Source organism: Parus major, chromosome 3, assembly GCF_001522545.3.
Source record: "Parus major isolate Abel chromosome 3, Parus_major1.1, whole genome shotgun sequence".
Taxonomy (NCBI): Eukaryota; Metazoa; Chordata; class Aves; order Passeriformes; family Paridae; genus Parus; species Parus major.
Genome location: NC_031770.1, coordinates 78,226,474 through 78,250,331, shown reverse-complemented (window position 1 = coordinate 78,250,331; position 23,858 = coordinate 78,226,474). Strand labels below are relative to the sequence as shown.

General features: G+C 43.6%; 1 long non-coding RNA gene across 2 annotated transcripts; it reads left to right on the top strand.

The window, feature by feature from the left end:
- Positions 1-6,520: 6,520 nt before the first annotated feature.
- Positions 6,521-23,500, top strand: LOC117244068. Of its 2 annotated transcripts, none has more exons than XR_004496475.1 (3): positions 6,521-6,697; positions 21,979-22,264; positions 22,358-23,500. It is a non-coding gene; the product is annotated as an uncharacterized LOC117244068 (long non-coding RNA). The 2 variants fall into 2 exon arrangements; XR_004496474.1 differs by lacking the exon at positions 6,521-6,697 and adding an exon at positions 20,433-20,829.
- Positions 23,501-23,858: the final 358 nt, after the last annotated feature.

The following is a 23,858-nucleotide window of genomic DNA, read 5'->3' as shown; positions in this document are numbered from 1 at the left end:
GAACATACATGTTCTCAAAAACGGTATACTTCCTTGACCCATACATTTTTCTGCATAGTTAGATCCTAATATATCTTCAATCTTGGTGATAAACCCCTGAAATTTAGTGACCTTTTAACTGGGCATTGCTACCTTTGCTGTGTTTTAGATAATGTGAAATGTTACATAAGCATTTGTTACAGAAAGGGCAGGAATAGAACATAGATGAATAGAACATAGAATGTCTGAACAGAAATGGTCTCTGCAAAACATGTTCCAAGCATGTGATCCATGACCCCTTAAACTAAACAAGTTTTCTCATCAATTTCAGCAGGCTTTGGGTGCAACTAAAACTCTTGCCATCAAAGTACCTGAAAAGATTTTAAATTAATCCGACACAGGCAACTATATCAAATGTCAGACTGAAACAGAATTATAGCCATTGAGTGTCACCTTCATTCCATCTTTTAAACACATAGTGAGATGCATCCTTATTAAAGGATCATATTATCCCTTCCTCTATATATCACCCCTCAACATCACCAGTTAATCCTTTGATACTGGCAGTGGCAGTGTTTTCAAGCAGCATCCCAAATCAATGGTCCCTCCCCATGAGAGTCAGGCTAAAAATCACACAACAACCCCAGCTAGCAGCAAACTAAGCTGAAGTTACAGCAGCAACACAAAAACACACTGTCATAAAATTTACAGTCATCACAGGCACACCCCCAGGAAGAGGGATAGATATAATATTAAAGAACTGCTGTGTGATATGATAGCAAAAATAAGTCAAAGTTTGGGGAAGTTCTTTGGGAAAAGAGTAACACAATGACTTTATTTATAAGGATTTTATCAACAATAGCTATTGCCTACAGACAACTTTAAACATGAGCTACTTTAAGTGCTGAATGTGAAACTGATTTTGCATTTCATTCACAGCCACATTTTTTCTGTTTAATTTCTATGTGTTCATATTTTGAATCCTAACAGAACACTATTATTTGCCTGATGTCTCCTCAAATGTTTTTTTTTAGCTGAGAAGACACAGACTTCCAAGGTTTTAAGATACTGTTTCAGTTATTTCTTATCTAGAAATATGAAAATTATTTATTTGCATATATTTGTGGTTTGTCAGAAGTACACCAAATTGCAGGAAAATAAAAGCAGAGGAAATCACCCAGCCACTGTACAATAAGGGACTAAACTGCATACTTCAGTGCACTCCTGTTTTAGCAGAGAAATTCTGTGTGAACTTGAAGTTTAAATATTGACTGGATAGTCATAAGCAAAGGGGTTTGTAGGAAACATCCTGTTCTGTTCACTTTATTGTGAGTAAAAATAAGATCCCATAATTAATTTTACATGGCATCAAAAAAAGAAGTACTTAGCTCTCTGTCAAGAATAGTCTGTGTTTTGTGTTTCATCACAGTTTAATCAACACTGGGGTCTTTTATCCAGTCCAGACAGGAGCTCACAACAGCTCCTGTACCAATTGTGGGTATACAATTGAAAATCATGGATTTGAATTATGGCGTTGTGAAGCCCCTTACCCACATCTACAGTTTTTTAACATCTTCTTCCAAACATATATGCCTGGAAAACTTATATATTGCTTCACCAACTACCCATCTCTTCAACAGCCAGCAGAAGTGAACACAAGTTCTTCAGTCAACATGCAACATCTTCACACAGAACCTTTGCCCTGTGAAAGAATAGGGGTCCTCAGGCAGCACACAGTGCCTGGCAAAAAGGCGGCACCATTGCCCCAGGGAAGCTGGGCTGAGGCAGGGTGTGACAGACATCTTGCAGAAACCACATCTCAGAAGGTGAGACTCCCCTTCAACTTAGGGGAGTTGAAGCTTATATGCTGCAGAACACAATGCCAACCAGACTGGCTCTAATCAAGTCAAAAGCCTGTGACAAACGTCAGCCTCGGTGGAGCGTTGGTTGGGATATATCACATTAAGACAGCACTAAAGCATTAACCAAAGCAGATTCCACCCAAGCTGTGAGCAGTAAATGAACTGCCTGTGCAAGAACAAGCTCCTGAGCTTGGGGAGGTGCTGCAAGGTAGGATGCTGTCTGAATATGCCTGCAAAATAACTGAGGGAGAATGATGGAGTGAGGGGGACATTTGCTGAACGCTCACCAGTGCCACTGAGAGAGATGGAAAGAACACACCCCGAGTAAGGCACACACATAAGAAAATACATGATTATTTTGAGCACTGTACAAATAAACAAGTCACAAACAGACTTTTCCCCAGCACAGCAGAGCCAGAAGGTGCTGTTCCTGTAGCATACCACAGACATTAACACTTTGTCTGCTGGATGTGAGTGGGTTGGTGCTCTGTCCTCAGGCCGTGCTCCCACTCTGACCTTTGCTGCTGAGCTGACACTGCAGTTGCTCTGCTTGGAGCAAGACATCGCTGGCAGCACCAAGCAGCACATCACAGCTCCAGGGTGTCTGAGGCACTGACATGTAGACAAGGAAGGACTAGAGAACAACAGCAAACTAACGACATCCTTCTTGCTGAGGAGTATGATTCTGCCAAGTTCTGAATTTCAGTAATTTATTAGGACAGCATTTTTAAAAAGGGCAGCTCCACTTTTCCCTGCAGAAATAGCATTTGTTTACACCTCAGGGTCCTACTAACGGCCAGGGACCACCCATGAAAAACATAAGCCCGAGAATATTTCTGAGAAGCTCAAACATAAAATTACACATTATTTACACTGGTATTTTTGGTATCATCTGTCAACTGTTAACTGCAGAAGTTAATCCAAATAAAATGAGGATACTGTTTTGTTAATTTGCTTATGAGAAGTAATTGCAGTGCAGTGGATTACTGGTTACTGACAGCACAACAAATCAACTTCTCAGAGGGAATTATCTCCTTAGGAAGGTAACAGGGTGTCATGCAGAGCTCAGAAAGAGGCAGCTTTGAGAAAAGAACTAAAAACGATGATGGTGAGTCTGGTGACTCTCTTACAGCATCTCTTCATAGCCAGCACAAGGTGCTTCAGAGGGAGCTGCAATAGCCCTTTAAATGGGTTTTGAATCACTCTAGTTCTGTTTTAGCACAGGCAAGAGTGGTTCTGTAGACACCTGTTTCTGAGCAGTGAGCTACCACATAAAGATGGACAAGTGGGTGGGAGCAGCCACCTGCCAGTACAAAATGACACCTCTGGAACCTGCTTGAACCCAAAATTTCCCTATTCCCTCCTAGATTAGCATCATCCTGCTGGCCTGGGATTAACCTGACTGATCAGCACTGTTTTTATTTGCTATAAAACAGCAAAACAGCTCAGATGTGCCCCCAGCTAGGATTTCATAGGATATGCAGGAAAGTCCCAAGAGGTTGTCAATCTTCACTAGGTCATGGCTACCAGAATTACTCTAAAGAAGTGAGATTCATTTCACTTCACTGTACATATCTAAACGTTAATCATCTTTATCTAAGCAAGTCACCCTGGGCTCCCTTCTGACTCGGTGGAGAGAAATGGGCCCCTCCAAAAGGCAGCTCATTTCTTCTTCCCGTAGAGGATGCCTAAGATGGATGAGATGAGCTGCCTTCTGGAGGTGTCTATTTCTCTCCATTAGCTATACAGAGAGCCTGAGGTGATGTGCTTGCACTCTGATGATTAACTCACAATGTCAGAAGCTAAAGGCAGATGAATCCCACGTGCACTGCATCAGCATTTGAGCAGCCAGCCCTGCAGAGAGGAGGGATGGGGTTACAGAGCACACTGTTGATAGCCACTCTGGAGGCTCCTTCTAGCACTGCAGAGACATACCTGGTGACATGTCCAGTGACCACCTAGGAAAGAAATAGCAACCTAAATGCAAAGAATGGATCAGGAAAGGAGAAGGGCAATGCCTTAAAGAAAGACAAATGTGTGCAGATAGCAACCAGCCAACAATTCCCTGCTGGATGTTTCCTGCCCAAACCATCATGGCTCAGCATGACCAGCTATATCTGAATGATCCAGAACTGAAGGAAGGCAAACTGTGGTTAGCCCACAAGGTGTTCCACACTACTTTTCCCCATTCATCCACGGTTCTGCCATGATGGAGTTTTGGTAGACTGAACAGATACACGCACACATACCTGAGTGGATATGAAGTCTTGTCTGAAAGGCAAGTTCCTTTCCATAGCAAGACATTTGTGATATCTGAAAGGAAGCAACTCAGCAGGTTCTACAACATTTACCTACAAATACATCCAGGAAATCACTGATCAGGTTGGAGGAGTATTGCTGGGATACAGTAAGAGCTGATCCTGTTTTGGTGATTCCTCCCTACCACGCAAGCTGAGTACTTGTCCCCAGTACCACTTTGTGGAAATTGAAGAGTCCTCTTATCACCACTCAGAGCTGGCCAGATAAGACACAAAACTCTCTTGAGTACCAGCCTGGTGCCATAATTACTGACTAATGCTGCCTCTGTAGCCTGTCACAAGAACAGTTTTTGGCAGTCATTTCAGCTCCTTTCACAGTCACATGAAATTAATTTAATTAGTTTTTAAAATCTAAAGAATAATGGGATTTAATTGACTTAATGTGAAACTTTCTGGGCTGTCACTCCACCCAGCTTCCGATCAACTTGAAATCATTCAGCTGTGAGTGACTGATGTTTGTGCCTTTCATTGAGAACACTTTGTCTCAGTTAAAATCCTTCCTTCCATGCTTAATTTTTGCATAACATTGCTTTTATTTTTCAGTCTGTGTTTTCATTGTCTGGTACCCTGGATGAAGGGCTCTCCATGTGGGGCTGATGCAGCCACCTCCTGCTCCTGGAAGTTTGTTTTACCAGTAGCTGCAGTATGTTAGGGGAAGATGGGTGAGATGTAGAGTTGCTGCCTGGGACACACATCAGAATGGGGTGAGACAGCAGCAAATGGTTTTATACAATCATGCACATATCTAAATAAATACTGATGATGACCCTGCTGAAGATTATGGCCCTATTATGGCTGATGTATGAACACATGTCAGTCTTACTATCCTCCTCTAATGTCCAAACAGAAGTAAGAAAGTCTATGGAAAGTCTGAGACAGAAATTTTATTTGGCACTGATGACCATAAAAAATGCTCATTCCGTTGCTCAAAATTTGAGAAGCATATTAGCACATCATTAATGAGATCCAGAGATTAATCTTTATGTATGCCATCTTCCACTCTCATTTTAGATCATGGCGGTCTCCAGCAGTCTTGAACACACTTCACCAGAAAGCACCAGGACAAATCTCTTAAATTTTTCTATCCCTTTGGTCAAGTGGGAGAGAGAAACAGGAACAGAGGGTTAGTGACTAGATATTTTAAACCAACACTCTACATTAAAGCACAAGTTTCTATAGCTGTGCATAATAATACCAGTTCTGATTAGTGACAGCCTCATTAGAACAAAGTAGAGGTTCTTTTACTTCCATTCTTCACTTCTTGCTTTCCTTGCATCCCGTGCATCCATCCTTTCTTAGAAAAACAGAAGCTTTTTAAAACTCTCCTGGGGGAGTTTTATCCAAATTATTTGGTATGTAGGGAAACTTCCATCCTACCTATTTTGGTAGAAACTATAGTATCAAAGCTGCATTTGACAAAGTTAACATTAGTACTAGAAATTACGTCATTCTCAGAGGGAACAACTACTTGATTTTTAATCATTGATGGCCTCTAAACTCTCTCTATGGTACCTCCACAGGGTGCCTATCACTGTACAGTGTATACATTTCAAAACTGAGTGACTCCGCTCCCGCGTGCTCAGACAGCGTGAACGCTGGGACAATCCCAAAACACTCTCGCAAGTCGGCATGGTTCTCACTCCAGCCCCGCCTGCTCCGGGAGCGCATCTCCGGCGTCGGTCAGCACCGGCTGCTCAGGGGCGGACTGCGAAGAGCGGGCAAACCCCGAGCAGGCTCTCCGGGATCCCAGACAGTGCCCGCATCAGGTACCAGCCCTCGGAAACGCGCTGTCCGCCGACACACCTCTCTCCGTGCGGCTGCCCGCACCAGGCGGGCTGAGCTGCATCGGGAGCGGGCTGACCCCCAGCCGGGAGCGGGCTGAGCTCCATCGGGAGCGGGCTGACCCCCAGCCGGGAGCGGGCTGACCCCCCAGCCGGGAGCGGGCTGACCCCCCAGCCGGGAGCGGGCTGGCCCAGCGCCGCCGCCGGGCTCCGGGCAGGGCGGCACTGCAGCCGCCCCTCGCTCCAACAGGGCACCGAGAGCGCCCCCGGCAGGGGCCCGGGTAGCGGCCACGGCCGTGCCTGAGCAGCGGCAGCGGCGGCGCCGGGGAGGAGGAGCGCCGGCGGCTTGGCCACAGCGGCGGCAGCCGGGGCCGGGGCAGCTGGGCACCCCTGGGCACCGCGGTGCTCCCCGGCGGGCGCGGCGGGGCGGGGGCGGTGCCGTGTTGCCGCCGCGGAGCGAAGCCGCTACATCCTCATCCTCATCCTTCCCTCTCCTCCCCTCTGCGCGACCCCGCCGGCTCCCCCCGCCCAGAGGGGCGGGAAGGCAGCGGGCGCTGCCCGCGGTGGCGGCGCGCCCCGGAGCGGCTCCGCACGGCGTTTCTCCCCACCCCGCCCGCTGCCGCCGATAAATCCCAGTGCCGGGGGCAGCGCGGCACTTGGCGGCTGTGGCGCTGCGGGGAGGCGGCGGAGCTCAGCCCCCTCCCCGCGGCGGAGACCCCCAGCAAGGGCAAGAGGAGCCGCAGCTGCCGGAGCTCAGGTGAGCGCCCGGGGCTGGGGGCGGCGGGAGGAGGAACGGGAGCGTGCGGGGGTCGTAGGGAGCCGCGGGAGTGTGCGAGGTGCCTCGGCTGGCAGCCCCCGCTGCTGCCTCGAGGGGACCGGCTGCGAGGGGGAGCCCCGCTAGCACAGCGGCGGGAGGACAGCGGGATGCTGCCCTACGGTTTCTCTGTGAACCGTGAAGTTTTCCTTCGTGAGCTTTGAGGCGGGATCCCGGAGAGCTCCTTGGGGGCTGAGGGGCTCTGCCCAGGGCTGTGGTACCTTGGGAAGCTCGGAGAGGAGGTGAGCGGAGGGCGCACCCCACCCAGCGCGGCTTCCCCGCGCAGCCCGGTGCTCCCGTGGTCCCGGTAAAGCAGCGTACTCTCCGGGGTTGTTCGGGCATCCCCAGTCTCTATTCGCTGTGCTGTGAGGTCCTCTCTAAAGCACCTCTCAGTCGGTAAAAAGGTCGATGCTCTCCCCTTGCTTTCTCACACATGAACGGGGGCTGAATGGTGAAATGATGCACAGGATGTGAAAGTAGTTATTCTCAGTACTGTATAAGGTAGACTGTATTCCTCGCTCCAGGAATGGAGCTCCGAGGGGCGTGAAATGCAGGTGTTGAGCTGTCCATCTACCTGACAGTCCTTGTAACTCAAAACGAGCAGCAGGTGGAATCAGACCTTCACTTAGCTACAGGCTGTTCGGTCCTTCCGTATCTGGAGAGATGGCGAACAGAGAAGAGGGCTAGTTCATTTCGTTGTTTGTTAACCAACCTTCCACTTCAAGAGTGGGTCCACGGTGACTAAATAACATGCTATTAACAGCATAAGGCATTTAATCTGTGTTTAGTTATTTCCTGCTGGTTGGGAATCTTACAGAAAAAAAAAATTCAGTTTTTTGAAAAAAAAATGTTCAGTTTCAAAGGATTGGAATTGCCATGAGATCATGCATTCAAAAAACTGTGGCTGTAAGTTAAAAAAAAAAAAAAAAAACTAAAAGGAAAAACCTATCAAATCTGCACCTGTAACGATGCACTACTATCCCATAGAGAGATATGTTAAAACAGCATTGGCCCAGCAAAGTGCTTGTTAAATTCAAGTGAGGGCTTACATACCATGAGCTTCAGTGGAATTACTCAGAAGCTAAAGGTAAAGCTGAAGGCAAACGTGCTTCTGTGATTCCCCAAACCAGGGCTTAAGTACTGTTCATTGAAGTATTCAGTTGCATGAATCACAGTCATTCAAAAGTTCAAGGCAGACCAAATCAGGGAAAATGTGGACTGAACAGCATTGTCAGCCTCTCTGCACAAGAACTAGGTAATCACCAGCCCTGTGGATTTTCCCCAGGGTTTTTAGGAGGTCTCTAAGTATAGAGTGAGCTGGTTTTGACTGTCTTGAAATGTGGATTGCAACCTCCTAAGAGCCAGTAGCCCTCCATGATCATGGATTGGCTTCAGCCCACCTTTGCATTTCAGTCATCTCTCGAACACTGGGACTTGGAAGGGCACCTCTCATGCGATCTGCCCAATTTAAAAAATACAAACACACAGAAAATCTCTTATTTGTTAAAACTATGATCTCCAATTCATTTATAAGCACCAAAAGCATAGATTGTCAGGCACCAAATACACAGATAATTTTCAGGAACCAGAGCACTTGCTAGCATGAAAAAAGGACATTATGTAGTTAAGGTGTCCAAAGAGTAGAATTTATTTCTAAATAGCTTGGTAGTTCTGCAAGGTACTCTTGGATTCCTATGAAATTAGAGAAAATTGTACTTGACTGTTCCCTGTTTTTCCTCTATTGACAAAGTTCTGTGCATGCTGAAATCTGTATCCTTGGGTATCTTCCCATTTAACTCAGGATGCAGATAAATGCCTGTCTTAAGAACTTTAATGAAAGTTAAGATGTAGGTTTGCTTTTATTTAACAACTTCAGGAGTGTACAGACAGGCAGTGTTGGTTTTGCTGTTCTGAGCTTTAACCTGTTCCTGTTGATAATGTGCCTTTGTTGTTATTGGGGGCAGTTTTTGGAGCTCTTTCTCTGTAAAACCCAGCAGCTTCACCAAGTGGCCGCCTAAAGACAGTGGATGTTAGCTTTCAAACTCGTATTTCCCTGCTGATTTCTGCTGAAACCCTGGTGCCCCTTGCTGGCAATTGCATTACTTAGTAAAGAGAAAACTAGCAGCAGCTCCTTTTCTGGCTGAGGGGTTTGGATTTAACATAACCTCCCTGTAAGAATGATATGTTTAAGACATAAGGATCTCTTCCAGGACACAAAGGAAGCTGCCTCATATATTAAAGAGGGAGAAAGTAAAATCTCAATGCAAACAGCAAGAAAAGCTTTAAATCTGTTGAAAGCTATTTGGAGAGTTGCTGGTCAAACATGTGGAGTACACCAGGAGAAAGAAAAAGGTCATCAGGCCAAACTCATCTCCATCTAATTACATTAAGTCTGTCAGGCTAATCCCTGGCACAACCTGACTGAAAATATTTCTCTGGATCTCCTTTTTAAGTGACTAGTGTATTAAAAAGGCAAGCACTTCTTTCTTCACATGCTCATGTAAATATGTGTTTATGAACAGCCCTCTCAAAAGCATTTGGCCTGTGTAAAATGAAACACCTGCCCAAGATTTTACTTCTGCAAACAGCTGGTGGATTAACCCTTCTAAACCTTTTTATACAGATAAATTTGTACTTTGTGACAGTCCTGGCAACAATAAATGTGGGGTCTGTGGAGGTCACTGTGGTGGGAAGTTCAGTGGGTGCAGATGAGGTCAGAATTTGAATGTAGCTGGAGTGAAGTAGAGATGTGATCTGCAGAAGTGAGTTCAGGAAGGCCAGGTAGGGAGCATCATGCTGAGCTGGGAATAATCTGCTGCACAAATCTATGGGAAGCAGCTTGCCCGGTAGCACTTCTACCAGTAAAAAAGCACTGCTGAGATAAAGCCAGACCTTTCACAGTGCCACACAAAGAGGATTGCATCCTAGAAAATATGTGGTGGGATTTGGTCCTACAGCTCAATGTAGGAGGGGTCTTGGTTAAAGGAGTTTACTATCTGGGACACAGCTGTGTATTGCCTGGTAAGGGTGGAGGGAAGGGCTTAAAAACATGGTCTGAGGGAAATTAATCAGGCTCTTTAACCTCAAGACTGAACTGAAGCAGGATGTGCTTGTAGCCTTCAGATTTATAAGTCTGCTCCAAAAGGCAGGGAGCACCTCCTGCTCTGTGTGCAGCCTGTATGGACTCAAGCCCCCCTGTAACCATGGTGTTTGACTGCTGAGAATCTTCCCGTAAGGAAGCAGCAATTGTACTCCTATCTAGGCAAGGAAATACCCTGAAAGAGTCACAGGCTATATCCTTAGATATCCTGGGCTTGGGTAGGACTTGGCAAGGGTGTTTTTGTAACAGGCAGCTACTCCTACAAAGGGTTATTTTATTTTAGTCCCACAGACAGCAAAGTCATCTTGGGCAAAACAGTTTGGGCTTTTACATTATACAGAAATGCAATAAGGAAACTCATCAGCCCCAACATCTAACTCCTCTGATCATGTGGAACTACCCTTTTTCTTACTGCTTTCTCAAATGTACACTGGGAACAAGGAGTCAAAATGCCCAAAGTAAGGCCACCCAGTTGAAGACAAGGCTTAACCTTACAAATGGCAGTTGCCAAGGCTGTGGCTGCTGCACGGGGCTTTCTAAATGCCAGTTTTCCCTCTTGTATTTGCTGGCTGGATCCTTTAACACAGCTGGCAGCTTCTTGGCAATACATAGTCTGCCTGCTCTCCCTGGACCTGCAGGGAAACACCTCACCACCTGACTGCTGGGGGCAGGGGGCACATCCATTCCTGCTTGTGCTCTGGACACCATCCACATTGCCAGAGTTTCTGTCTCCATCTCCTATAAGTACCCATTGCTGGGTGCTTCCCTTCCCAAAGGGCCTGTGGGACATGGGGTACAGCTTCTTCCTGCTCAGCCCCATCTTGCAGAAAGACACAAAGGGACAACTCTTTTGGGAGCAGGCAAATCAAGTATTTGTCTGTTGCAGAAGCTTGTAACAAAATTTCCTTTAAGGGTCACCCATGTTCTCTCAGGGGTCTGTCTGGAATCATAAAAATGAAGGAGTTTTTGGTGGCACCCAAACCATCATTCAGTCTGTGCGGTACTATCAAAACACAATTAAATATCACATATATCATACACAGTGGTACCATATCAGGAGCTCATCAAATTCAATTTAAAATGTTTAGGGGGCAGCATATTGCTAGTCCCCAGTACTGTCACTTGGTTACTACCACTGGACACCCTGCTCCTTTACACTTCTGGCCAAATGCCATGGCTTCAGCCTGGCAGGGAACAGGATGCACTGAGACCTTTAGCACCGCATTTGCAGAATTATCCCTTTGTCCCTGCGAGACTTTCCAAGTTCAGATATCCTGGAGGAATATCATGCTGACAGCTTCTAATTATGCTACTGGTTGATTTACCAGTTTTTGCTCTTTTAAGAGCTAGAAGTCAAGGAAGGGCAGAAAAAATCCCTTCCCTGAGCTCACATTTCAGGTGAAGTGGCATCTCTTTAGCAGAGCCTTTCAGAGGAGGGGAGTAACACACATCCAGTTCTCCAGGATGGACAGCCCCCAGTCCCAGCATGGGCTACCTGACCCCTTTACTGTTTCCTGTCCCTCCAGACACCCTCTTTTTGCCTCTGGGTGTTTTTGCAGCTACCTGTGCTGTGGCAGTATCTCAGAATTTTTGACTTTCAGTCCAGGGCCCAAATACACTGACTAGTTCCAAATCCACCTCTTTTTTTTTTTTTTTAATCTGTTTGGAAAGATTTTTGCTTATACTTCTAGCATAAGCAGCACAAAAAGTCAAGATAGTTATAGACCTACACATTTATTTACTTTGGGATTAATGTATTCCTCTCCACAAGCTAAATTAGACATATACTCCTATTAAGGTTTTAGTGGTTCTGGTTTTCTTTTTTTTATTTCTTTTTTATAATCAAGAAGGCCAGGCTATCTGCTATCCCAGACAGCAATTGCCATCTGCCCTGCTGTTCTGTTCTTTCATCCCTTTTTTTTTTCCCTTCTTTTTTTTTTAATACCCATTATAAATAACCATTTCAAACTAGGATAACAGCATACAAATGGGGTCCCACATAGCAAAATGCTCTCTTGAACTGTGTCCCATGGACTGGACCCTGTGCTGTCTTCCAGTGTCTTTCCTGTAGGAGACAAATTTGAAGCCAAGCATGTAAACTGAAAAGCACCATTCAGAAAGATTTATGATCCTGTTTCATTAGGGATGCATATGTGGAATTATTCCCTGCCTGAAAGCACTGACTCAGAGCTCACATGTAAATTGCCAGGATAATTCCACTATTCCATGTTTCACAGAATTGAACATTCTGTGCCTTGCTTCAAGTGTTTTGTTGATGAAAATCTTTCAATTTTCTTGTAGAGAGAGTTTGGTAGACTGTTGAGCTGTAAGTATATTGTCCTGACTTACAAACACACAATGACTGCCAGTCAAATTAATGTCTTAATTTTAAACTGGACAGCTTCCTATCAACACCACTCTGTTCTTGCAGTACTGCTTTTGAGTACTAGCATTTCTCATACATGTGAAGTTCTGCATGAGAGGAAATACTTAGAAGCTAGCAAAGCTGTATCCATGTTGTGTCTTAGCTTCCTATCCCAAAATATTCAAAGGTGCAAAACCTAAGTTGGCTGCCAAGCAAGAAGACCTTGTCATGAGTGTGGGTGATCATAACACACAGGCATGATTTACATGTTTATACAGAAAATAACTTAATTTTTATCTGTTTACAATGACATTTCATTAGAGAACATTAAAACAAAGTGCTTTTTAAATTGTTGAAATAGGTTAGTAGTTAGTGTCCAGTTTGGAAATGAGTGAGGTCTGAAATGAGTGAGGGTTACAAGCGGGCACACATATGTTTTGTAGTTATTTATTATATATAGTTATTTTGATTCTGCCAAACTTGTTAGGGTCAGAACAGTCTGACCAGTGTGAAGTGGCTCAGCTGGGTTCATGCTGCACCCAGCTCTGTTTGACACAGCTTGCTGTGTTGGCTGTCACTGCTCAGGTGGTTTTCCATACAATTCATGTTTCCCTGAGTTGTGACAGTCAAATATCCACTTTTCTCTTCCAGGTGAGACCAATGCCTTTCTAGCTGTTATATTTCATAGGCCAGCATAAAGCAGGCAAGTTGTCTTGCAGAGTGGTAAATATTTGATAAAACTGCTTTGTATGGTGCGAGTGTGAATTCCGCAGTGTGGAGACAGCTAAAAATTAAATTATGCTGTGCATTATCTCCTTGAAATAAGAGTCCAGATTATCACTGGTTTTGTTCACTGGAGTGAAATAAAGATCTGAAATTCCTGAACAATTGGACACATTATACATTTGGTGCTGATCTGAATAGGAACACTCACCTGAGTTACAATTGCACTTTGCTGCTGTATTTCAAACAAGAAACCAGAGAAATTTCTGCACAGAATTTTTATTACTATTATTGTTAAAGAAGAGCCCTGCATTTAACCTCTTAGTTACGTTGATCTCTGTCCTGAGGAGTTTGAAGCAAACACAGGCTTTCTTTTCTCCCTGGTGGCTGCAGAAGTATCTGTGAAAGATGCACAAAATGGAGAAATCTTCCATGAACAGCAATTATGTCAAAAGTACTCTGAAACCTTCTCATATTAAATAGAAATCGACACTTCTTAATGACTTAGTGTAGTCCAGTTGCCTCTTAGAAAAGGCTACAGTATTTAGTGTCTAAATATCAGTTTTCAGTCACTGTTGGTTTTGGGCTCTGACTTTTGATTAAACATACATACTAAGCTGCTAAAAGTAAATACATATCATACAAAAGTAAAGCTTGCTTGTTTCCCAAGTATTTGATAATAGAAGTGTTTGCAGACACTTCACTAAAAAAAAAAACATACACACACAAAATGAAAGAGGAATACTTGTCATATTTCACAGAGGAGTCGAAAATGTATAATGAAAACTAGATACACTAGAGACTTAAGCACAGCTTGCTTTGAGGCAAGTTGGATATGTGGGTGGGTGATAAATATACTGGGATTTACTGGTGGAGGTATTTGTAACTGTTTTCACTTGCTGTCAAAAAGCACAGCATGGATGTTTGGAAACTTACAATCCTGCAGTTTCTGCTAACTGTTCCTGTTAATAAGTGCTAGCAGAGAACCCTGCCCAATGCTGATGAAGAGCAGCCAGAAGAACAAGTGAGAACATCCTGGACAAGCCTTAGGGACATCCAAGCTTAGGGAGGGAGATGAGCTTGAGGCTTGTGTAAGGCATCAATTTGCATTACCAGGAAAGCTTAAATCTAAAGTATGGGCAGGGCCAGGGGAGAAGTAGGGACTTGGCCCAGTTACAGCAGTACATTGGAAGAAATAAATCCTGCCAATTCTCTTGAGTCCCTGCTATCTCTACAAATTCACTGAACATGCTTTGGGGTTTTGTCCATGTCCCTAGGCACTCGAGTCCACTGGAGACAACACAGGTCTGGGAACTGTTGAGCATGTAAATGAATTTTTAATACATAATCAGATAGGGAAGAAAATGTTACTTTAATGTCTTCACAGCGTATTTAAACATTTAACTTTTCTTAAGCTCATTTCTTTTATGCTTTGGTTGTGGAGGAAGTTTTCTAAGGTAAAATTCTATTATCCTGGCTCCTTTATAGCTTGGGTAAGGCAGAAGGTGTGACTAGATCCAAGCACAGGATCTTCCCAAAGATATTCATATGTGAAGGAGCTTTTGCATACCCTGTATATGAGATCTAGGCTGTCACTCTTTAGATGATCCTGTAGCTTTTCCTCATGGACAGAGTGAGGAGATGATCCTCATCATCTGCTGGCCACACTCAACACCATTCAGTAAGCCTTGTGACCAGGGGCCAAGTATCTCATTGATCCCTGTCTGTATTCACCCTGGCTGTTCCTTGCCAGTGATTCTGCTTGGGCATCAGAGGAGGGTTGGGAAAAAAACAGGGATTGAAAGGGAGGTTTTAAACCAGCTAGAGACAAACAGTGGACAGGACCCTGAGTTCAGCACCTTAACTAAAGCAGTTTCCAACAGGTGAATGACATTGAGTTGCATCCAGCTCCTGTGCTTTATGACCTCCAGATGCACCATGGCCAGCAGCAAGCAGTAGAGCTGTTACCATACAGGCTTTGGAGCTTGAACTTAGAATGGAAAATGTAAAAGTAGGTTAAAAATGCAGAGGCTAGCATTTCTCTCATCTTGTGGTTTAATATTTACAGCACAGCTTAATCTGATCTTCTCTTTTTCATGAATAGCACATTCTAGTCAGCTATTTAATGAGAAATTCACCTAACATTAAGAGCCCCATATAGTCCTTATTTACTGATAGATTTATAGCCCAGAAGCTTGCAGACAGCACTCTGTGAGCTGTGTGATGATTTTAATGTGCGGGCGGCATTTTCATGGATAAAATTTCCATTATTTCATAACCAAGCTATTGCTTTCTAGCCAGGCACACCACTGGCATTATTCAAGAGGGAGGGGAAAAAAAGATATCTTTCAGAAATTGTATTTTGAATGCATGTAATATCTCTCTTCTCTGTCTGTTTAATTCATGATACTGATGGTACCATGGTATATTTTATACCACGTTTTTTTCTCTGGAACTGGCTTATAAAATGATGGGGTTTAAATATTGTCTTCAGCAGGAAAGCATGGTAATTTTATTTTTAGTATTTTAGGCATAAAAAAAATTGATTCAACAACAAATAGCTTAATGGAACTTTTTATTATGGAACAACCTTTAAACAATTTCACTATCCAGTACAGTAGTACCAACAGTAACCTAATTTTGGGCCATTTTAAATAGTGTACTTTTAAGCTGTTCCATGAGGCATGAAATCCTGCTTGTGTGGTTCAAACTGTGTGCAGCACAAGAATGAGTGATTCTGCATGATCATGAAAATCATTCTGAAAATCATCTAGTCTGAATTTTCACTTACGCTGGAATGTTCTTTTGGCAGATAAAGGGCAAGGGGGGTTGTAAGGGGGGAATAAAAGGATGTTACAGAGTTGAGAGGAGATTGAAGTACACAATGCATGTAAAAGTAGATCTTGGCCAGCAATTAACAGCAGATGATGGTAAGAAAAACATCAGCAGGTTATGTCAACTAATAATTGCCACATCCTCATCATCTAGCCATTCCTAAAATGATGGAATTAAACCACCAAAAATTCCATTATGGTTTTTTGCATTCCTGCACTGAAGTGTCAATGCACAGAGATCTAGGAAGTCAGTGCTGCTTGCAGAATCAATGTTGCCTTCTGAAATGTTCCTGGACAACTGACTATTAATATGTCTTAAAAATGGTGTCTCTTTACCATATACTGTCAGTCTCTCAAAAATTGTATTCAATTTCTATTGCAAGTCTGTCAGATGTGCTAAAAAAATAGTGCTCCAAATTGTTGATTTTGTCAGCTTATTTAGGCATAGGTTTCCCTTGAAACCATTTCCAGCACACTTTCTATCCTTCATATTCAATTTGGGCAGATGTGTTGATGCATCACCTACTTCCAGTTACCCTCCAGTGTTTACCTTTTTGTGCCAGCATTTATCCCTGGTTGCATTATCCTTTGCACTGAATTCACACATGGATGTAGCCAGCACCTTTGTAAAGAACCAGAATGCTTCTGATTATGTAGAGATCTCTGCACCTTCACCTCTAGACTCTTTTTCTAAATCAATGTCATCCAGGAAAAGAAAAATACTTCCTATGACTCAAAATACTTGCATTTTTCTGACATTCTGTGTTCCAAACATAACCTAGCTAAGAAGAAAACCATGACTTATGGTTTGGTGGGAGATCAAAAGTGAGCTCTGTTCTCTTAATGGCACCTGTAAACTTTGTTATTGTCCTCTGAAGTGAGATATATTTAACATTAGCCTTTTTTTTTTAAATGGCTGATACTGCAGTTAGTAGAACATATTGCTATTTTATACACTGCTTCTGCGATTTCCAAAGGAAAGGGCCTGGGTTTGGTTGAAGAACAAATTGTGCTGGTAAACTTCAGCTGGACCAACACTTTGATTTTACTATTCCTGATGTTTCTCAATGCACCATCTTTACAGGATGTTCAGAGAAATGGCAGGGAACTCAGTTCTGCTTTTCCTCAGCCTTCCCAGAATTCTGACTTTGGTGAGACTTTCAACCACCCTGGTATTCCTTAAATGTTGTTTTGGTTGGGTTTTTTTCCAATTTCTTCTAGTCCTGTGATGCCTGGTCACTGCAGGCAAGTACACCACTCATCCCAAGGGGGATGGAACTGGTCCTGAGAGCCCAGACACAGTGAGAAGAGACACGACTAACTTGCTGTCTGAAAACTGCTCATCCAGTTTCTCTCTTGTTCTTTGCAACATAGTCAGGGCATATGCACACTGTCACAAAGAAGCATGCAGGAGCAAGTTAAACATTGAGTGAGGGAATATTGCTGGAACACTTTAGAGTTGCTGTAGTCATGTAGATGATGTGCTGATGCCCTTCATTTCTAGCTGATGCTTTCTCTTGGAACGCAAGATGATGTTTCCCTTGATGTGCTCTCTCCAGCAGCCGAGCATATGCACCTCTCTTGTACTTAACAGGCTAAGACACTCAAGGGGTGCAGTCAACTGCTCTCCTTTAGTCTAGGAGCCAGGACCAAACAGAAACATGGATAGAAGCCATATGAAGCTGGGGGGAGAGCATGTTTCCCCTGTCATGAGCTAATGACAGTGAGACAGGAGGAGAGAGGAATTTCCCACTAGCAAGTGGAGCCTCTGAGCTCCCATTTTTAGCCCAATGCATGTCTCCAAAGCCCTGTGCAGGAGTGTGGGGATAGGATCCTTTGCTCTCTGTGCCAGCAGTGAATAGCCAAACCAGCAACCACTATTAGACACCCTGCTTGCTTTCTTCTACCTGTGTGTGCCTTAGAATGAGCTATTAAAAACTGTGTAGATATAAAACTGTGTTTTTATATGTTCTTCTGATCTAAGGGCATCAAATTTGGCCACTGCTGCTTAAGTAAGTGTTGGTTTTGCTATTTCCCAGCAGAAATTAGGCAGAGGACTTGGAATTCAGATGTTTGAGATTAATGGGATTGCTCAGGTATCGAAGCACTGACAAAATAAAAAGTTCCTCCTAGTAGAAAACGTAATTAGTCCCTTTCAGATCTTTGGTTTGACAGTAGCACTAACATCAATTATTCTCTGTTGGGAATATTCCATTTTAACAAGGTTCAATGTAATATCATCCTTTCTCAGTAGTAATCAGAAGAAAGAAGGCCTTTTCATATCATTTCTTGCTACCTTGAGATTTTTTTACATTTAAGCCTCCCACTTATCAACTGATGCCTTGCATTGACTTCAGCACCTGAACAATTCCAATACTCTCAAGTGTCTGGAAATGAACCCTTTTTTTCCTCCCTCTTTTTTTTTCTGTCAAGAGTCTGCAGAGAAAATCAACAGTGTTTCCAAGCTAAAAGCTATTGTCTAAAGTAAAGTTAAAATCCTCAGGGTGGAGAAAATATGTCAAAATAATCTGGCAAAGCTATGAGCCTGGGTCTCAGGGAGAAAAGGTAGCTCTGCTGTACTGGTTTCAATTAATCATGAAGCTCTGGGTCTCAGCTATATTCCTGCAGGTCACAGCAGTTTTTTCAAGCAGAGCATGCCATCCACAGCTTCTTCCAAAGGTATTAAATAATCAAACTCTGACTTCCTCAGGTGCAAAATACGCTTTTTTAAGAGTGGCGCTGCTGTCCTAGTGCATGTATCTTGGGGAATTTCACAGAGCCTGGTGCCCTTTGGTTCTCTCAGGCCAAGGAGATCCTTCCTCCAAGTCAGCATTCTTCATGAAACCTTGCAGCCCTACGCAGAACTCACGCTTTCACTTAGTTTCTAACCTTGGTGCTCCCTCTACCATTTTGCCATCTGTAATCTGAAAATCCCATCTCCAATTTAGCATCGTGTATTTGAGACTGTTGAAACATGCTTAAGGAGATTTAAATGCACAGCTGTGTGACTCAATCCCCTAGATAGGTTTTATAATCAGCCTTCATGCATAGCTCCAAGTTATTTTGAATAGAGGACTGCTGAAAATAACCAGAAAAAAAATTAAAGAAATTTTAAATGATCTCTTTTCCCACACCTCCAGATTGAGATACTCTGTGGTTAAATATCTCTGAATAAAGCTGTTCTAAATAAAATACCAGCTTTGGTGGTATATAAGATAAAGCTGGCAATAAAAAGTACATAGTATCCCATCAAGATGTTGAAGCCTTAATCCAGAACACAGTGGGAGTGGTGTGCACTGCTGCCAGCACACCTGGCCACAGTAGCTGTCTCACAGAGTGCTGTACCCGGATGTGGCACATTTCTGCCTACCTGGATTTGCTGCTCAGCTGTCCAGAGCAGATTGCCAGCTCCTTGCCCAAATGACACCTTGGGAGGTGGTGGGACAAAATTAAATCACTCTTGTGACTCAGACAAAGAGTAATGATGGGATGATGAACCCAGTGAAGGGTCTGGCGAAAAAGAGTCTTATGAAGGGTCTTACATGGAGCAGTTGAGAGAGCTGGGGTGTTTAGCCTGAAAAAAAAAGGAGCTCAGGGGAGACCTTACCACTCTGTGGAACTAACTACCTGAAAGAGGGGGAATGTTGGTCCCTTCTCCCAGGTAATAAGTTAGAGAACAAGAGGAAAATGCCTCACATTTCATCAGGAGAGGTTTGGATTGGATACTGGGAACAACTTCTTCACTGAAAGGGCTGTAAAGCAGTAGAATGGGCTGCCCAGGGATGTTGTGGAATTGCTGTCCCTTGAAGTGTTTCAAAGACATGTAGATGTGGCACTTAGAGACATGGTTGAGTGTTGGACTTGTCAGTGCTGGGTTAATGGTAAATGGAAGACCTTAAAGGGCTTTTCCATTTTCCAAGTGCTAAACCATTCTGTGATTCTGTGACTGCCACAATTGGGCAACATCCAGCTTCAGTCCATGGGGCCTCCAGAAAGGTTACAACGTTGGGTGTTCTTTAGGGGCCCTCAAAAACCTTTGGGTTCAGCGGGGAAGCTGTTCTGCTGCTGGAAAAACTGAGGGCTCCTGCAGAGATGTTTGCTCCAGGCTGCTGTAGTGTGGAGGCAGTCCAGTTGTCGTAGGGCCTTAGATGAAAATGAAAAGGCATATTTGAATCCAGTTGTGCTGAATACTTTAACTTGATAATTTGAAACATTTATAATGATTCTGTTGAAACCCTCAGTTAATGGGGTTGTTTTTGCAAATTGTTAACAATTACAGGTCACCTTTGAGATGGAAACATCTTAGAATGTGTTGTAAAAGCTTTTTAAAAGTAATTCGTGTCTTATTTACTCTGTCACCAGATCATTTCATGTGCTAATGCACTGGGAATGTCAAGCAGTGTTGATAAGCACAGTTTTCCTTCTATTTGTTGTTACTCCTATGTAAACATAATTAAGGCAAAAAGTGTCTGAGGGGTGTCTGATCACATGCATTAAGTTAGCTTCCTTTTTGCCTCCTAAGGCAAACACACCCTGAACTACAAGGTCTCTGGGAAAGACCCAGGGCTTAGGGCAGCACCTTACCTGCTAGCCTCTGATCCCACATTTGCGCTGGTTCTATGCAGGAAGCCATGGAAGGGTGATTCACTGGGAACTAAATATGTCTCTCATCTTCAGCATGGCAACAGATCCAGCAACTGCCTCTGGAAGTACTGTCACATTTCATGTTAGGCTTGTGCTGAAGGCATTCTGAATTTAGGACTGTGTTGCAGTAAGACTCCTGCAAACATGGAGTCTTCAGAAAACTGGGATTGGAAGATTTGGAAGTGATTATTCCAAAATTTGTGAGAAAATAGAAAATTTTCCACTATCTGCCAAGAACTTCTTGTTAGTCTTATGAAAGAAAGGTATGGAGTGATATCAAGGGCACGTGTCTGTGTATCTGGAGAACGTGAGCCAGCATGACAGCAAAGCTTCCGTGTAGCACAAGGGAACGCTGAAGACACCCAAGATGCAGGGGAGGACAATCTTGGAACACAACTATATCTTAAGGGTAAACTTTGAAATCTGCTAATTATTCTCTAAAGCACCACAGGGAACTTGCAGTATTCAGTGGGATTCTGGGTGGGCATGGGGCATCCAAAAGGTAACTTCATCCCTCTGCTGGAGGCCTCAGTGTGTCAGGGCACATGAAAGGGTGACTTGATCCCAGACTGCCTAGCAAGCAGTATCATTTCAGATACTCTCACCATACAGAGAGAGTCATTTTGGCAGTGTTTTATGCATGATGGTGACCCCTACAAACCAGACTGGTTTTGATTAAGTACCCAAGAGTCATTTCAGATGCCTGATATAAGACCTTTTCAGAAAAGGAGCCTAGCGTGACTTGGTCAAACCACTCCATCACTACACCATATAATTTGAAGCATGTAATTTGACACTGTATAATCCATCAGTGTTCATCTATCTCAACTAAAAATTACTTTTTTACATGAATATATGAAACTCTAATCCTGTCCCATTTTCCAGTTCCCATCAATTAAATGTGTTCAGTAGAAGACTGAGAATATATAAGTGAAAGGATCAACTCTCTGCCCTTTTACACTGGCAAAAGGTTGTAGCAGAATACAATTAAAAGGTAGTCATAACTTGTGTCACAAAAGAACCTTGGGTGAACACAATTAGAAAAAGAGAAATGATGGTACGTTGCCTCCATATGATGGAACTGCAGATGGACAGTGAAGTGTCAATAACTTGAAGTGAGAGTGGCTGTTGTTGCTATTTTTTTTCCAAGCTACTCCAACATCCTGTGCCAAATAATTTCAACAGCTTCCAGCTATGAGGAAATACATAGGCAAAATTTACTGCTGTAAGCATATATTCAAGTGGGGGATGGAGTAATTCTCTGCGCTAATCACTGTGCTGTCAGCACACTGTTGAGTTTTGAGTGTTTACTGGATGATGAACATAGTGTTAGAAAGAAAAACACATTGTTTTTCTGTTTACAGGGCTTTTTTTTTATACTACTTTCACTATCTTAACAAAATGTCAGATACAGTTGCCTTACATTGGTTTCAGCAGAGAGATCAACTGGAATAACCTGTCAATACAATAATGCTCACAAAGATGCAGGGATGAAGATAAGACAAACCATAGTAAGATTGGTAGTACAGCAGCATCATTAACCTTTTTTTCTTTCCAGCACTAAATTTTCCACAGACAAGAGCATTAGTAATTTTAACTTTGATTGAGAACTGCTATTATCCACTCACAGCATGTGGGAGCAAACAGGCACTTGGATAAATCACAAAAAAGAAAACCACTTAGCATGCTGCTTCCCTCAACAACACCTTTTTGTGAAGGTGCAAGGCTGAGTGCTGCAGTGAGAGCGTGTGCGAAGACAGAAGCAAGGCTGCAGCAGCTCCCTGAAGCATGCTCAAGGTCAGCCCCTCTCAAAGAAGACCAGAAGGTCACATTTGACTTAAAAGGTATTCTGATATGTTTAAAAAATTTAAGTAATTAAATAATTCAGTGAATGAAAGCCATCAGGATTCTAATGCAGTGTTAATGGGGTCTTTCAGAAATCATGAAGATGAGTTTCATGAGTGACACAACTGGAGCCATTAGCAAACTCATCCAAGAGTAATCATCCATTAAAGGTGAAAGCCTGCATCTTCACAGTGAAAAGAAGCATGAGAAGCAGCACAAGCATTCCTGTTTGACACCTCTGCAGAGAGACACAAATAACTTCTGAACTGCCTCACTCTCCTCCTGCAGGCTCGCAGCCCTGGGGTGTGTTTGTCACCCTTCAACAGATGAAGAAGACAGTGACTCCACCAGCTTGAGTATGCAGGACATCATCTCCTCTACAACCAGTGCTGCTCCAGCAGATCACTGGGTGAGAAGTAAACCAAACTGGTTTGAAACATGGAGCACTTCACACATGGTCGTTGAGAAGAGCACAGTTTGCTGGACTGGTCTCCACACAACTTCAACACTCTTTTGGAATGGCATTTCCTACGAAGCATGCCAACTGTGTCAGCATGACAAAAGACAGCTAGTAGTAAGGGCTGCTCCTTTGACATTGTTGGGATGGCCTCCAGAATAAACTTTCGGCTCCTACTGGCTCTTACTAGATGTATCTTTGACACCAAGGCCTCTGCAAAGTAACAAAATCAGAGGATGTTTGGAACTTTATCTGTGCTGTGAAGAATCCAGCAATAAATTATTCCAAAACAAAGGTCCAATAGAGTTAATAGAGCATATAAAACTGTCTACCATGTTTCATTGTGTTTAATTTGCTGCAACAACCTGGAGATGTCCAGGTTTCAGCCTCCCTTTTGCAACCATCGGGTGCTCTGAGAAATGCTGTGCCAGCTGAGGAGTCTCTGTCACCAGCATCTCTGCATCATGGGGCAGTGAGATACTTCCAGAGCATTTGTCTGCTTCTCATTTTCCATGATGGTCCCAAGTGAAGCAGTGCCCTCACCACTATAGGGAGAGCCACAAGGACCTGTGGCCCAGTCATCCCTACAAAGAATGGGCATGCAAGAGGGAAGACCCAGCTTTTGGCCACCCACAGATACAACCTCTTCTAGGATGTGAGCCTGAGGGTTGCTCAGGCTGCACAGAAGTTTGGTGCATCTAGCCAGGAATTTACTCAGAGTTATCTCCCTGTTGTGTTTTGTGGTTTGTTTTTTGATATTTTTGCATATTTTGAGGAATATTTTGAGGAACCCCAGCAGCCTGTCCTGCTGCCTGTGCCCTGTAATAGGCCAGAGAGCCTTAGCCAGAGAGCAATGACTCACTGGTTTCCCCCAGCCTACAGGATGGTGGGACCTAGCTTCTCACAGGAGCTAGGGCATCACAGGACGCAGACTGTGTCTCTCAGCTTTTGGTCAGATAGACTTATGTGCCCAGGTAGCAGGTGGCTGTGGCAAAACAGGCATGTTGGGATGTAGGGAACAGACATGTAGCTGAAGCTGACCTAAGACAAACCAGTTATTTAGATGCTGCCCAGACAAGGTATAATACTGATGCTGCTGTCATTAATTTAACATTATTTATTCTTATCTAAGAAAA